Source organism: Acipenser ruthenus, chromosome 23, assembly GCF_902713425.1.
Source record: "Acipenser ruthenus chromosome 23, fAciRut3.2 maternal haplotype, whole genome shotgun sequence".
Taxonomy (NCBI): domain Eukaryota; kingdom Metazoa; phylum Chordata; class Actinopteri; order Acipenseriformes; family Acipenseridae; genus Acipenser; species Acipenser ruthenus.
The window spans coordinates 726,005-741,145 of NC_081211.1; the positions used below are offsets into that span (position 1 = coordinate 726,005).

The 15,141-nt window shown below is 40.4% G+C and overlaps 1 protein-coding gene across 1 annotated transcript in view; it reads left to right on the forward strand.

The window, feature by feature from the left end:
- The first annotated feature begins 3,359 nt into the window (after positions 1-3,359).
- The window catches only part of LOC117413055 (collagen alpha-2(VIII) chain-like), a 38,571-nt gene continuing 26,789 nt past the window's right edge, over positions 3,360-15,141 (forward strand). Inside the window, exon 1 of the mRNA XM_034021782.3 lies at positions 3,360-3,971. The gene's annotated coding sequence lies outside the window, so the exon portion shown is untranslated. The remainder of the gene's footprint in view (positions 3,972-15,141) is intronic.

A 15,141-nucleotide genomic window follows, 5' to 3' on the forward strand; every position in this document is an offset into this window, starting at 1 on the left:
GTATGTATGGTGCATGTAAAACTAAGCCCATGAAAGCATCCTGTCTTTGAGCCCATATCCACTAGCAGCCTAACCATAAACCCCATATGGGTCTTAGAGCTCCCCTAGTGGCCTAGCTTGAACAGCGCACGTGAAATGTTTTTTTAGACCTTGAATAAATTCTTTGTAATACAGTACAGTCCCGTCCATTCATATGGGCTGCAGGGTGGGTCTGTTCGACAAGCAGGTGGAAGGTAGCGGAACAGAGTTATTATTATTAGTTTTATTGTTTTTTTTTTAAATAACAGGTCCTTTGGGATAGTGAGAGTATCCAATTTGTTAGAAGCTGTTAGAAGCTGTTTATTTTTTTTATTGATATATTCAGGGGAAGCCAGAGACTCCACAGCTTGCTTTCCAAGGTGTGGCCATGCAGACTCATATTAACCAATACCAGTTACAAAGAGCCTGCTTTTCAAAAGTCGAGATTACGTCACATGGCAATTTGCTCGCTCTGATTTGCACATTCGCTCTGCTTGGTTTACATCATCATAGTGTTCTGTTTTCTACAGTAACCGTCTGTCCCTCAAAACCAAAGTCGGAGCAGAGATTGATGGCTGGGGAAGTATTTTTTGTTCTCCCAAGCAAACCTTATTCCTAGACCCTGCATCACAAAAATAGCATTTGAAAGGTAAACATGATTTTAATTGCACTACTACATGTTTAAATGGCATATAATGTAAGGAATTTTTCAACAGGAGTAAAAGGTGTGTATTTTTTTTATAACAAGACCCTCTGTAGTCCAGTAATAATTAGGGACGTGCCGAATACATGTTTATATAAGTATCCTCAACGAGTATGTACATTTTTACTCTTATTATTATTTATTTCTTAGCAGACGCCCTTATCCAGGGCGACTTACAATTGTTACAAGATATCACATTATACATTATTTCACATTATACAGATATCACATTATTTTTACATACAATTACCCATTTATACAGTTGGGTTTTTACTGGAGCAATCTAGGTAAAGTACCTTGCTCAAGGGTACAACAGCAGTGTCCCCCACTGGGGATTGAACCCACAACCCTCTGGGCAAGAGTCCAGAGCCCTAACCACTACTCCACACTGTTGCCCTTAAGAACATAAGAACATAAGAAAGTTTACAAACGAGAGGAGGCCATTCAGCCCATCTTGCTCGTTTGGTTGTTAGTAGCTTATTGATCCCAGAATCTCATCAAGCAGCTTCTTGAAGGATCCCAGGGTGTCAGCTTCAACAACATTACTGGGGAGTTGGTTCCAGACCCTCACAATTCTCTGTGTAAAAAAGTGACTCCTATTTTCTGTTCTGAATGCCCCTTTATCTAATCTCCATTTGTGACCCCTGGTCCTTGTTTCTTTTTTCAGGTCAAAAAAGTCCCCTGGGTCGACATTGTCTATACCTTTTTAGGATTTTGAAAGTTTGAATCAGATCGCGGCGTAGTCTTCTTTGTTCAAGACTGAATAGATTCAATTCTTTTAGCCTGTCTGCATACAACACGCCTTTTAAACCCAGGATAATTCTGGTTGCTCTTCTTTGCACTCTTTCTAGAGCAGCAATATCCTTTTTGTAACGAGGTGACCAGAACTGAACACAATATTCTAGGTGAGGTCTTATTAATGCATTGTAAAGTTTTAACATTACTTCCCTTGATTTAAATTCAACACTTCTCACAATGTATCCGAGCATCTTGTTGGCCTTTTTTATAGCTTCACCACATTGTCTAGATGAAGACATTTCTGAGTCAACATAAACTCCTAGGTCTTTTTCATAGTACCCTTCTTCAATTTCAGTATCTCCCCTGCGGTTTTATCTCTGTCTATTTCCGTTGTGTAACAAATATTCATCAGGGCTTAAACCAATCAAAATCAATGTCAGATTATCTTAAAGCACTGCCTGGTGTCAGAAATTCATTTTTACCGCAGTTTCAACAATGATACAACAAACTTTTTAAGCGAAAAATGACTAGTCTTAACAGTTCTGTATCTGTTGAATTTGCAGACGTTCTCAGAGTCATACAAAGTATTAATCAAGGTTTTAGAGCAAAACTGGTAACAGAACAGACCCTTGCACTTAAACAACATCAAAAGGAAATACACTGCACTTAATTGGTGAAGCTAATGATGCTATTCAAAGACTGAGTCTCATTGTAAAGTACCGTCATTACAAAACTATGCATTCAAAGAAAACATGCTCTGTAGGAATAGAATAGTTCAGCAGCAAGATCTTTTTTATCATGCATGCATAAAACGCTGCTGTCTGAAAAGAGAAGTCAAAAAGACAGAAAGTAAATCTTTAAATTGGACATTGGAGGAGCCATTTCAAATTCCCTATTTGCATATTGCAGGATTCAGCATTGTGATAAGAACTTTTAGTTTCCCATAAGGATGGCCTAATATATCACACCAGGATGTAAGACTCCTATTGCATCGCAGTTTCACCCATTCCAGTTTTTAATATGTTCTTGATTTGCCCTAGTGTATAGGTAACAAGCTCAGGTGTGTCTTATTTAACTCATAGGAAAACCAGGAATGGATAAAAGTGCTATGCAATGGGAGTCTTATTTCCATCCCTGCACACTCGACCAAAGTTGCTCCTATTTTTCCAGCATTCCAAGCTGGCCCTAGTCAATGCTGACACTGTCACTGCTACGAAGCAGTGTTGCATTGGGAGCATCACATTGGCTCTGGCCCTCCTGTGAATTAGGGAGGAGAAGTCAGCAGGGACGTAGTCACCTCGTCATGCTATAGCGGCCCCTACTGGCCGGTCGCCCGGAGAGCACAAGCTGGCACCTGTCGGGCTGGCCTTTGTCCCTTGCCGGCATCCGCTGTCGATCTCCCTGGGTGCAAAGAGGTGATTGGCTTGGCTGTGTGATTGGAGGAAGCCTACTGACCTTCAGTTCTCCTGAAGGAACATAACTGGACATTCTAAATTATGGAGGAAAACAGGGCAAAATAATTCAGCACTGAATATATATAATGCCCATTTCCAACTCAAGCAACAACATGGCAAATCTACCTTCTACATCACGTTTTGTTCTGATTAATAAAGACATGGATTCGAGTTACAGTAGTTTTTATTAAAAGAGATCCAAGGAAAGCAGTGGTGTTAGAAACATACAATTCCTGATGCAGGGGGGTGGGGAACAGGAGCTATCGAATATAGATTCAAATAGATGAAACGGAAAAGGGATTTCCAAGAAGGTATCTGACGTCTTTCCAGTGGTTCAATCAGCCTCGGGTTCACGGGTTGATTAATTTGAACACATGGGTAGTGTTAGAACTTTAGTGGCAGCATGTTCTTACGTCACCCTGGTGCAAAGGGCTGGATACACAGTAGAGGTCTGTTGGGTACCAATAGGTACCTTGTTTTAAGGATTTTGTTCTGGCTTCCCATCCCCCTATTAGGCAAACACTCTCCTTTTGTATCTGGGGAACTAGGAAACAATCCTTACTTGGAAGACGCTCAAAAAAAAAAAGAAAGAAAAAAGAAAGAAATCCAGACCTTTGGTGTGGGCTTGCCCCATAACAATCCTGTGAAAATCCTGCTCTCTGTGTCCGCAACACCCATTTGCTGCAAAGCTGTGCTCAGTGCCCTACCTCTCTCTCCCCGGTCCTCTCTCCCTCCTACTCACTCACTGACTGCGAGCCTGAAGGTGCCTCTGAATGCTACTTAAAGGGAGAGACTCAACAAGACGCTGAAGAAACCGAGTCCTTGCTTATTGCAACCCCGCGGAGTAGCCTTGTAACAGGAGCACAAGACGAAGGAGAAGAAAAACATTTGTTTATTTCTGCAAGCAGCTATTGCCAAGTTTTTCCAAGCTTTGCTGGAACACAAAAAACGAAAAAAAAGAAAGAAAGAAAGAAAGAGAGAAAGAAAGAAAGAATTGTAGAAAACTAAAAGCCTGAAAAAAATAAAGATCCCAGCAGATCCTGCAACAGAGAAAAGAGGTAAGAATATATTTTGATATTCATATCCACTCCACCTATTTAATATCCCATGCTGCATTAAGCCATGCAATTGAAAAGGGGGACAAAAGAAAAAAAGAAAACAGTCTCTTTTATTTTCTAAGTCACAAGACCAACTTAATTTTAAGTGGTACAGTAATACCAAGCAGAGACTAATACGGTGGAGAGATTAGAAGCAGAATGTATATTTTCTTTCTTTCTTTCTTTCTTTCTTTCTTTCTTTCTTTCTTTCTTTCTGTCAGATGCAGAATGATTATTCAGAAGCTTCAGTAACTATTGCTGGAGAAGTACTCTATGATTCCCTTTTAATAAACTCAGAACTTTACATGTTTTGTGAAGTGTTGAAGGAAATAGACAATTTCCAGTCTTGTTCATTTAACTCATGTGCTTATTTTATATTTCCGAGCACATCAACTGGAAGTGAGTTTTCCGAACGAGCACATCAGAAACTTCTGCATAAAAACTGAACACGTAGTTTCATTCTCTCAGCCCGGAGGAGAGTGCACATATATTCGGTATATCATTTTATGTAAATGCATTTTTCTCACTTTTGGCATAATGCTTAAGCAAGCATGTGTGGTTCGTATTCTCTTAGAGGCTACAAAGGTGCGTACACCAGGTTCATCCCCCTTATATTGCAGGTCATATGTTATTGTTCATTTCAGATATTGGCTCTAGCATCAAGTGTCTGGACTTGAATTAATGCTGGGTAGGCTATTGGTAAGTCGTTGTAAACCCATTCCTGGACAGTTAGCACATTTGGATTAATATTTGTTTTTACAATGAGAATAGGAAGTGCCTGATCTAACTGGGAAGGGAACCCAGACCTTCTGGTTATAGTCCAGGTGCTAAGCTAACAAGGCTGCCAGGGCAACTGGCTACTTAAAATCAACATGTTTTTCTTTTTTTTCAATGCATTCTACTCCGCACATGTTTAAATGCTGCTGTCGTGAGAGGCAGTACAAACTTGTTTTTTTTGTTTTTTAATTCAGCTGCATATTTAGATATCAAAGAGCTGGTAACTGAACCTAAATCAGTCTGCATACTGGCCACGTGCCTTTGTGCTACCCCCAAACAACTTGAATTAGACATATGTGTTGGGTGGCAGTGTAAGATGATTTGTAGCTCTTAAATCAATGTGTAACTTATAGGATAGGTATACAGTGCATATGACAAAATAGGAGACTTGAACCCAGATCCCATGCATGCTGCTCAGGTGTCTTTAACAGTTAAGCTACATGTTCTAAACTCATTTACAGTTCAAGATTGTTTCTAAGTATTTAAAAAGGTAGATAGACATGCAGAATATGACCAAACTGCGATTTGAACGCACATACCATGCTGGCCAGGAGCAATAGGCCTCTTCCAGCTACACTTTGTTGCAGACATAGTCAATTGTGATATAAAGGATGACAGGCCAAATACAATCCTTGTAGAAATCTGCATCCCCCTCATCCAACCATGGACTAAACAGGCACACTTGCTGGCACTTGAAGAACATAATTACTATTTCAGCCCGTCAGTTTTATTATTCCTTTTGGCAGGGAGAGCGGCACAGTTTTATTACATTCTGTCAAATTGCTTGTGTAATTATTTAATGTTGGCTGTGTGTGAGACCCAACAAAAACGAACAAAGAGGCTTCAGTCCTGTACCCCACCAAACACTGTAACACAATTCTCTCTGTCTTTCTGCATACATGTGTTCTTTCAGGTGAAGCTGTGGTATTTGCAAATAAAACAAAGTGCCATAAATTGAACCATTTAGCTTTCTGTATACGTCTCCAGCCTGAGTGGCCCCCATTCTTTATTCTACCCACGCCTGCCAAATGCTGACCAGCGTCCTTCCAATCAGTGTCAGTGTGATGTCACGTTTGGACCAGTCTGGAAGTTCATCTCTATTCCCAAGGGTCTCGCTCGGACGACTGTAAGCTCTCATGAATACAGAGGCCTGGGAGGGTGTGTGTCAGTTTGTCGCTTTTTAAACACTTCAAAGCCGCAGTTGTTTTTCATGCACTGAGATGACTCGGAGTCCAGGGGCTTGCTTAAGCCTCTGCCTTGATTGCTGTACAGCAGGGAGAAGGAGGGACTCTTCTCTAGCGGTTAGGCTTGGCACAGTGTTAGTGTAAAGCATGTGGATTGGTGATCTGTATCACTCTGTCTATTGTTACAGAGTGGTGATTGCAGACATTATTTATTTGTTTGTAATGCTGTAGATTATGGAGCTTAGTTAGGCATGTAATAAAACACGGTAATAACTGGGTAGCTACCAATGTTTCTTGCTTTTGCATAATAGCTATTGGTGCAGTAAGTTAGCAGAGGGTTCCCCCTTTGGAACGCGATCATCCAGAGCCATAGCGAGACCACGCTTTTTGTGCTCCGACTTATATTGAGAATGTAAGTGCCTGTGGAATGAAGTAATAGATCAAAGGGGGGCCACCTTAGAACTATTCCCACGGTATGAAGGGACCGCTGATAAAGAGGCAGATTTCTTTATTAGCTAAAATTATTAATCAATAACAACAACCACGGCTTGATAGGCTTCCGCGTGCAATGCTTCATCTAGGGGCGTCAAAAGATAGTTATTGAGCAGGGTGAATAATCATCTCAGCGAAAACGACACAGCCCACGTACAATTAAACAGGTAAGAGAGTAGAAATGTAAGCAACATGTGCAGTATATGTAAGGGTTTCTGTTTTTCTGTTTTTATTCATTTCATTTTTCTGTGCTTATTTTGTAGCTATTTTCGAGTTTTATGTAAATGGTTTTTTTCCCGCTTTTTCTATACTGTATGAAATTGTTGTTTTCGGTTACTTTCCAAAATGCTTGGGCGTTTTTTTTTTTTTCTGTCACAATATGTATAGTGACTTGACAGTACTTGCACACTTGTTCCTTCTTTCCTTTGCTGTCTTCCACAACGAAATCGTTATGGTCAAGCCACTAGCATGTAAAGCAACTCTATTGAACTCTAATATAGCTTCACGTCTCTCGAGCAAGAACAATGCTCCGTATTAAATTGTAATCTCGTTTTTAAATCTCACAAGCGTGTACAATCCTCCAATAAAAATGTAGGAATTTGCTGCCACTCAGTAGTTGGGGTGGGTTTAAAGTATTCTGAACAAATCAATGCGCAATATCAGTCAGGAAGAAGGGACATTGTCCAAATACACTGGGAAAATATATATATATTTTTTTGTAGGTTATTTTATTTATTTTTTTCACTGGGAAATGGGTCAAGTCAACGTGAATTGAGGAACCATTTCCAATGTTTTTCTGGTGTTTATTTGATAAACACCGATTTTTCTTTTTTGTATGGGGGGTGTTTTATGGTTTTTTTATCGGTTAAAAACGAAAATTAGAAACCCTAGGTATATGATATAAAGTATCCCTCTTAAAGCGTTTTACTACGTTTCAATACGCTCTCTGATGTTCACTTGTCTTGTTTCATCCGTTTGCTGTCTGCTCCCCAATTGTAATAAGATACAGCTGTCACTGTATCACTTCAGCAGAACCACAAAATCTGTTTGAGTTATAGATCTGGTTTAAACCGCTGCCAAGGAGGATAAGCGCAGGTGGTAATTCACAGACAGGACAGGTTTCTAATCCTTTATGAGAATACCTGTCGTCAGCCCCTCTCAGATTCGAAGCTACTGCTGACAGAAGGGCTTTGTCCTTGACAGGACAGAGCCCTCGTGGTAGTCAGACTGATAGGAACAACTTTACTAGGCTGCAGTCCCACGAGCAAACAGCTACATAGCAGCATGGTGATCCTTACAGAAATACTGCAGCACAAATAACAGTGCTATTCAGAATGTACAGCCACATATGTAAGCAGAAACCGCCTTCATTTTAATTGAGTAATTAAGCATGTACAGTAGTTGCTGTGGTGTGGATTTTCCCTTTTTTAAGTCGTGTTGAAAATGTCCCTGCATTTAAAACCAAAGGAACAGGTGTAATTTCAGAGTCATTTTAGCATTTGGACCTCACTGACTCATTAGTAAAACACAGTGGAAAATGAGGGTTTCAGTGTAACTTCACAAATTATTGTGCATTTACTGTGTTATCACATGAAGAAAACACCCCCAATACGAATTTTAAAGTGTGCGTTCCTTGATTTGCTCACTGAGCCCTGAGTTGCTGTTTAGATAATCCTGGCGGTTTTGAACCAGCAGGAAATGCTCTGCATTCCCTTCAAGAACAAAAGCCGCCCTACCTTGGAGCAGCTGACGCCCTGATCCGTTACTCCGGACTCCTGTTCCTTTCTGTACAAAAGTACAGGAACTCCATTCCGCTAAGCAAATAAATCAAGGAACCCAGTTCTTCCTCAGTTCAGTCGCAGGGCAGCACAATTTTATTTACAGAATAAAATCCCATCATCGGCAGTGTTCTGCAAATGAATCGTTTCATTGTGTGAAGACATTCTGGGTTTTTTTTTCCCTTTTAAAAAAAAAAAAAAAAAAAAACAGTCTTTGGAACATTTCCTAGTTATATCCTACCCAGAATCTCAGAAGAAACTGACAGGGGTTAAGATCATATTGTTCCTGACAGAGAGTGATTATGTTATGTGCGCTGCTGCTGCTCCTGCTTCTGTCCTCCAGGACTCCCCTGGAAACAAGATTCCCTGTCCAAACAATGAAGTATCGAATTACCATAAATTATACTCTTTTAATTTGGGATAGGTCTAAACTGTTGGCTTCAGTAATTGGCCAGCTGCAGTTGATAATACAAAACATAGATGACTGAAATACTCCTGGAATTACCATAGTTTGTTTCTTTGGCAAATGGCGTACACTAAAGAGACTACCATGTGTCCATATGGCCTTTGCTTATATAGTCATGTTTGAATGCGTATTGGACAGTTTAGCGCTGCCGCTCATCCAAGTCCATAAATGCAAGTTTAAAATAAGAACAAAGCAACGACGATACAGGGATAAAGAAGGATTTTGTGCATGCCTTAAAAATACATTACAATGCAAGGGTTATGTATGGGTGAAGGATAGGATGCAGGGGTCCATCCTGATCTCGGTATCATCCTTGTTTAAACTTGCATTTTATGGTCTGGCATCCTAACATTTTCTTGCATCATCGGTTCTGAGGTTTTGTTCTAGATGGATTGAACAGAATATCTGCACTGCAGATGAACAAGAATATCTGCAGTGTACACCCCCATGCATCACGCGATACAATGAACTCATTTTGCTTCATGAAGTTGAACGAAATCTGCTGCATAATGCTAAGTTAACATATTGAATTCCATACCACTTTGTCGTTTTCCATATACTGAACGAAAAACTGACAATGGAAAAATGTGATATTAATAAATCTAACATGAAATACTGTACTACTATTATGGCTTCCGGTAGACTTTTGCGATATCATTTTGTAGTTTCTTTGATTACATGATGTTGAATAAAAGATCTATAAATTATGTTCATACAGTCTTTTTATATTATTATTACGTCTCAATCCTAAAATTCTAGATGATGCAAAACGTTTGGCCGTAGCTGCACAGTATCTTCACAAAGTAGGAAGAAGAGATTAAATAAAGAGATGGACATTTGGGACTCTCAGGGATGAGGCACACACACTTTACTGTGTCTTCCAAATGGAAACATATAACTGTACAGCATGTTTGCCTCCAGGCAACCCAGCACTGAACTGAATTCATTAATAGCATGTGATTCCAGCTTGGTCCAAGTCTACTGCGAGACTTCAGATACTTGAAAACACTTTCTGAACTGCCGATCACAGGGAGACCCCCCCCTCCACCCCCCACCAGTCCCCCTCTTGTCAGTTGCAATTTGGAGCGTAGATCAGTAAAGCGATTTGCTTTTCGAGTGGGACTTAACAGAAAACAAAAGCTTTGCCATTGAACTCGAAGGAGGAGACTCAACATGTGTTGATAATTGTTGGTTAAATTCAGAAGAGCATGTGAGTTGGCTGGAGAAACTCAAGGGGCTGCTGTATAAGTATGAGGCTGCAGCGCTGTATGGGTTAAAGAACCAATGTGCATGTTTGTTCCAGCTTTTTGGATGGGGGAGCCTTTTTCCGTTGGCAGGATAGGAATCGGAGCTTGGCAGGGCTTCGTTATAATTTTTCCTTTACCTCGCTCTGAAGTCTGTTAGCAGTCTCTTTGTCATTGTTCTGTTTAAAGGCTCCATATAAATCAAAACTCTTAGCACAAAATATGCTAACCTAACACCGTATGTCTTTCGTGCAGGGGACAGCATGACTATTGAGATACATCCTGTTTGGTGGTCTGCTTTGTGCATATACAATATTCTTTAAGTTCAATACAACATATGCACCATGCTTTTGAATCTAGAGGAGGTTAACTGTTGGAAAGTTCAGCTTAGATGCAACATCTCATTTCAGCTGCATGTTTGAAGGAAAATAAATTGTGTTAATGTATTGTAAACCAGCTGATAAGAATCGAGACAGGATACCATTTAATATGAGCACATGACCCAATCTGGGCTGAGTAACCGTGTGTGACAGTGCAACTACGCAAGCCAACAGCCGAGACGGGAATAATTTAAGAATCACACTGCTTAGCAATTTGAGCCACCCCAGGTTTCCCAGTGACTCTCATTGTAAGCTACCAGTACAAATGGTGTGTGGTCTGTCTGAGTAGGGTACAAGCCTTGATGGTCATGGAAGGGCCTCTTCTTGTTCCCTAAATTGTCTTATGTTCTTACGTCCTTCTCATCTTTGTCTAATAAGCTCACACAAAACGCTGGAATGGCTCAAACTGTTATGCAACGGCAGTCTTAAATGATATAGTTCCATTGCTTCTTCCTTAGAAGCGGGGGAGCAGGGAAGCAGGGAAGGGATTCAACAACGTGAGCGACAGCACTGTTAAAAATCTCTGTAAGTCGAGAGGACTGTGTATAGAGAGGCTCTGTCTGCAGTCCAGCAAGCTTCTAATTAACATCCTGCAAAGCAGACTGGAACATTCTGCTGTGGAACGCTCCAGAACATGGTGTACCTGACAGCCACTTGCTTTAGTTGAAGAGTAAAGGTTGGGGGGGGGTGGTATTGATGTGTAAATGACAATTCAGCCAGATCAGTGTCATGGCAGCAGCATTTCAGTCACAGTGTATTTTTTCAGGCGTTGCTGATTGGATTTACATGTGTGAGCGAATGGCAGGCTGCGATGTTGACAGGATGCATGTGAGACCACTTTGTGCTGGTGAATTAAGTATTAAAAAAGAGGGAACAGCTGTTGTGTTGGAGGTTTCAATAAAAAAGCAAGTTATACGCAGTTCCAGTTACCTTATTACCCCTTCCTCCAGCTTCAGCTGAAACAGTTGCCTGTCCTGATCCAAGCAATAACGATGTAGCCTCATCCGTCTGCAAATCCTAAGGTATACCACAATTTTCTGCACCCTCAGCATACAACGAGAAGTAAGTATTTATAAAATATAGTATTTGCGTGCTAGAAAAGGCATAGGACTGCCTTGGGAAAAGCATGGTAAACTACAAAAAAAACCTGTAGCTTTTCTATGACAAACTCTAAAAGGGTAACCTCAGTTATTATGGACTAAACTGCATTTAGTAGAACATATGAAAACTTAGGAATGGGATTCAGTCCATCGCTAGTTGATCTCAAAACTCAAGTTGGTTCCCAATGATTCAGCACCAACAACATGTCTTGGTAACCCATTCCATACCCTCACCACACTCTGTGTAAACTCTCCCCACCTGTTTCGGTTTGGTTCTGTGCTGAGAGTACTGACTGGGGGTTTAGTGAAGTACCTCACCCTGTTGTTGATGCTTTTTTGGGATCCTTTAAGACACGACTTGAAGAAGTTCTAAGATCAGTCAACTATTCTAGGAACCAGGTGAGCATAGGTGGACCAAATTCCTAAAATATATAGTAACCAAAATATGTACCATACAATCCATCCATTATTCCATCAGCTAAATTATCCCATTTGCTGTGTAGATTTTTCATTTTAGTCTTGTGTGTCTCTGGTTTCGGATCACAGACACTTCTCTCACTGATGATAGTCGTGTGCAGCTGAAGAATACAAGTATAAGAACTTAACAGCCTCCTTCTGTTCTGCGCTGGTGGAGCAGAGCAAGGCAAGGCTCTTGCAGCATATTCACTTAAAACTGATAACATTCAGGAGTAGAAGTGAACCAAGCCGCTGTCTCCTCCTTCCCCATCAGATACTGGGCGCAGCTCATGCAGAGCAAAGCATGTTGAGGTACAATGCATCTATCCACATTGCCCATTGAGCATCCCTACGCTCAGTACAATGCAACATGAGTGCGTCTGACCTGCCAGACCCCTTTACTAAACATTTCATGGGGTCCTAATGCAATGCAGGCTTCGTCTGCATGGGACCAGCAACCTGCTTTACAGAGCGTGGAAAAAAACAGAAGGAGCATGCCAGGAGCAATCCAGAAATGCAAGTTTAAATCAAAAGCAAATTGCTTGAATGATGCCAGGGTGAGGAAGGATTTCATGTACAAATCTTGCATAGCTTTTTACTTCTTCTCTGTGTGGTCCTTGCAGCATCCAAGCACAACCCATGTATATGTATTGCAAGGGAAGCTGGTGTCCCGATAAATCCACATAAGGGTTTATCGTAACACTGCTGTATTAATATAGCTCTTCTCAGCCAACTTTATACAGCAATTTAATTGTATTAAATGATGCCAATAAAGGAGTCAATAAATCAATAAAGAGGGTGACATTCTTTAAATCCTTATCATGGACCCCGTACTGTTTTATTACAGGTGTGAACATTTTTTGCGGTGTTTTTTCTGGCAAATTCTCCTAGTTGTTAATTACTGGGATTTCAGTTAATTACTGAAGCGTTTTCATGTGGTTTCTAGCTGGCAGGGTTTATTTATTTTTGGTTTAATAACTCCAATAAAATTCCTGTTTTGTTGCCTTGCCCTAATTCAAAACAGAAATCTGAATGCGCTTTCAATGTGCCACATCTTTCTAATAGCAAATTAATGACTTGCAACGTACACAGAGAAGCAGAGAATTTAACAAAGGGATCAAAACCCATGGATTTCCAACTTAGCCAGAGGGTGTAACATTACAAACGACAGTATCAGTGGATGGCGGTTGTCATCTGAAAATCATTTCCCAGGCCTTGAATTGATTGTCCGTGGGATGTCTTTGATCTCCTTGCTTGCTGGTTTGATTCCGGACCATGTCAATAGAAACTGAATACTATATTGGGGTGTTGATCTAGGCAGGTGTACTGCTGTTTGCTGATTGGTGTACGCAGTTCCACTCTTTGTCCTTCTAACTTTCTGATCGTTGGCTTGTTGGGTGTACAGGAATCCTATGCCACATGTAGCGAGACACTAATGTATTGGGTCAGGTTGGATGGCTGTTGTGGGTAATCACTGAAATTCTGTTATAAAACAATGTATCAGTCGTTGTACTATATGGCATAAGCTGTTAACCTTCTTTTGAAAAATGCTGTACTCCACTTTGTGTATACAGTACTTGTTTTAGGGTCAGGGGGTGATGTCTTACAAAATAAGCAGCACTAGACCTCTGTAGCAAAATACAGATCCCAAGCAGAAATATATTACACTAAATAAGTAAGGCCTTCCAGAAAGGCATCATACTCTTAGACTGTATGTATGGAGCACAGCTTGGGCCAGGTTTGCTTTGTGGTCTCTGGCAAATTATACATAAATTGATGTTCCCATCCAATTTCCCATCCAACGTTGTTGGCAAGCATGGACTATATAGACCTTCCCTGGGTCAGCGTGTGTGCTGCTAACACATGAGAACAGCTTAGCATGTCTGTCCCACAGTGTCTGACAGTGCTGACTCCCTTTATAGAAGAGGTGGTTTGTGCGCTGAGACGCGCCGAGTTTATTGTTTTGTCTATTTCTGGAGCCCCTGGTTTATTTTTTATCTTCTCTTGTTTGTTTGTGTGCTTCAGCAGAACCTGAATGACTGTCAGTGAGCTTATCCGGGATAAATATTTATTTTATTTTGTTTTTATTTTATTTTCGGGGGGGGGGGGGGGGGAGATTTGGACAATAGTGCACCGGTCTGGTGGCAGCCATAAAGAGGGCTTCCCCTGGGAGGTCTGAGTAGAGCCAGTGCACCCAAATCCTGACCTGAACACCCCCTGCCATTCATCACCAGGCCTTAATCAGGGTCTGCTGAATTGCAATGAATTGTGTGGTGGCTTTGTAATGTGTTTTCTGAAACAGTCCCAACAGTATAATAAATAAAAAACAGCACTTTAACTGTAAACACACTTTATATGCCAGCTTGGAACCGCAAATGGAGATCAAAAGAAAACAGTGGCTTTGTGAATTAGATATATATATATATATATATATATATATATATATATATATATATATATATATATTGTTCTGGGTCTGTTTTCTATCCAAAGACCCTAAAACTCGATCCCTGTGATTATTATTTAATGTTTGTTAAATTGATGACAAGCGCACACTGGGATTGTGTAATGCGAGTATGGATTCCTCTTTCTCTCACAAGGGTGCAATTATCTTCTCCCCCCAGATTAATTTGTTATTATTTTTGCTGACGTAGGATTTTGGAGAGTGGCTTGTGTAACTGTCTGTTATGTGTGAGCCAAGGTTAAAACTCAAAGGAGGCAAAGTTTGACGCTAAAGATAAACTGCAACATCCTGGTACCTTTGCTGTAGATCACATGGTCTGATTGCAGCTAGACCACTGGAGGTTTGAATTGCAACACAAGTGACTAGGAACCAGGAAGCAGCAACAACTTGTAGTGTTATCTGTAGTGTTGTCTTTGATTGCAATTGCAAATTGAAAAGACTCAACAGAAGAAGATGGGGGGGGGGGGGGGGGTGCTAATTATGCAAGTCCCAATAAGAAAATGAATTCTGTAAAATCTTGGGTTAGCAATCCTTTCATTTTTTGGTAACACTTTACATTGTGTCTCTAATTACTGAGTATTTACATAGTAATTACTTATTAAATGCATGTGTACTTACAGATCATTACAATGTTATAATGCATAGTTACAATGTTCTTAATGTGTAAATCTGTTTGCATGATATAACCCTAACTCTAACCAGTTTCTGATACAATTGTGTAGTTACATAAATTGAGCAAAAATATTTACATATTAACTATATTATAACTATGCATAATAACATTGCAATT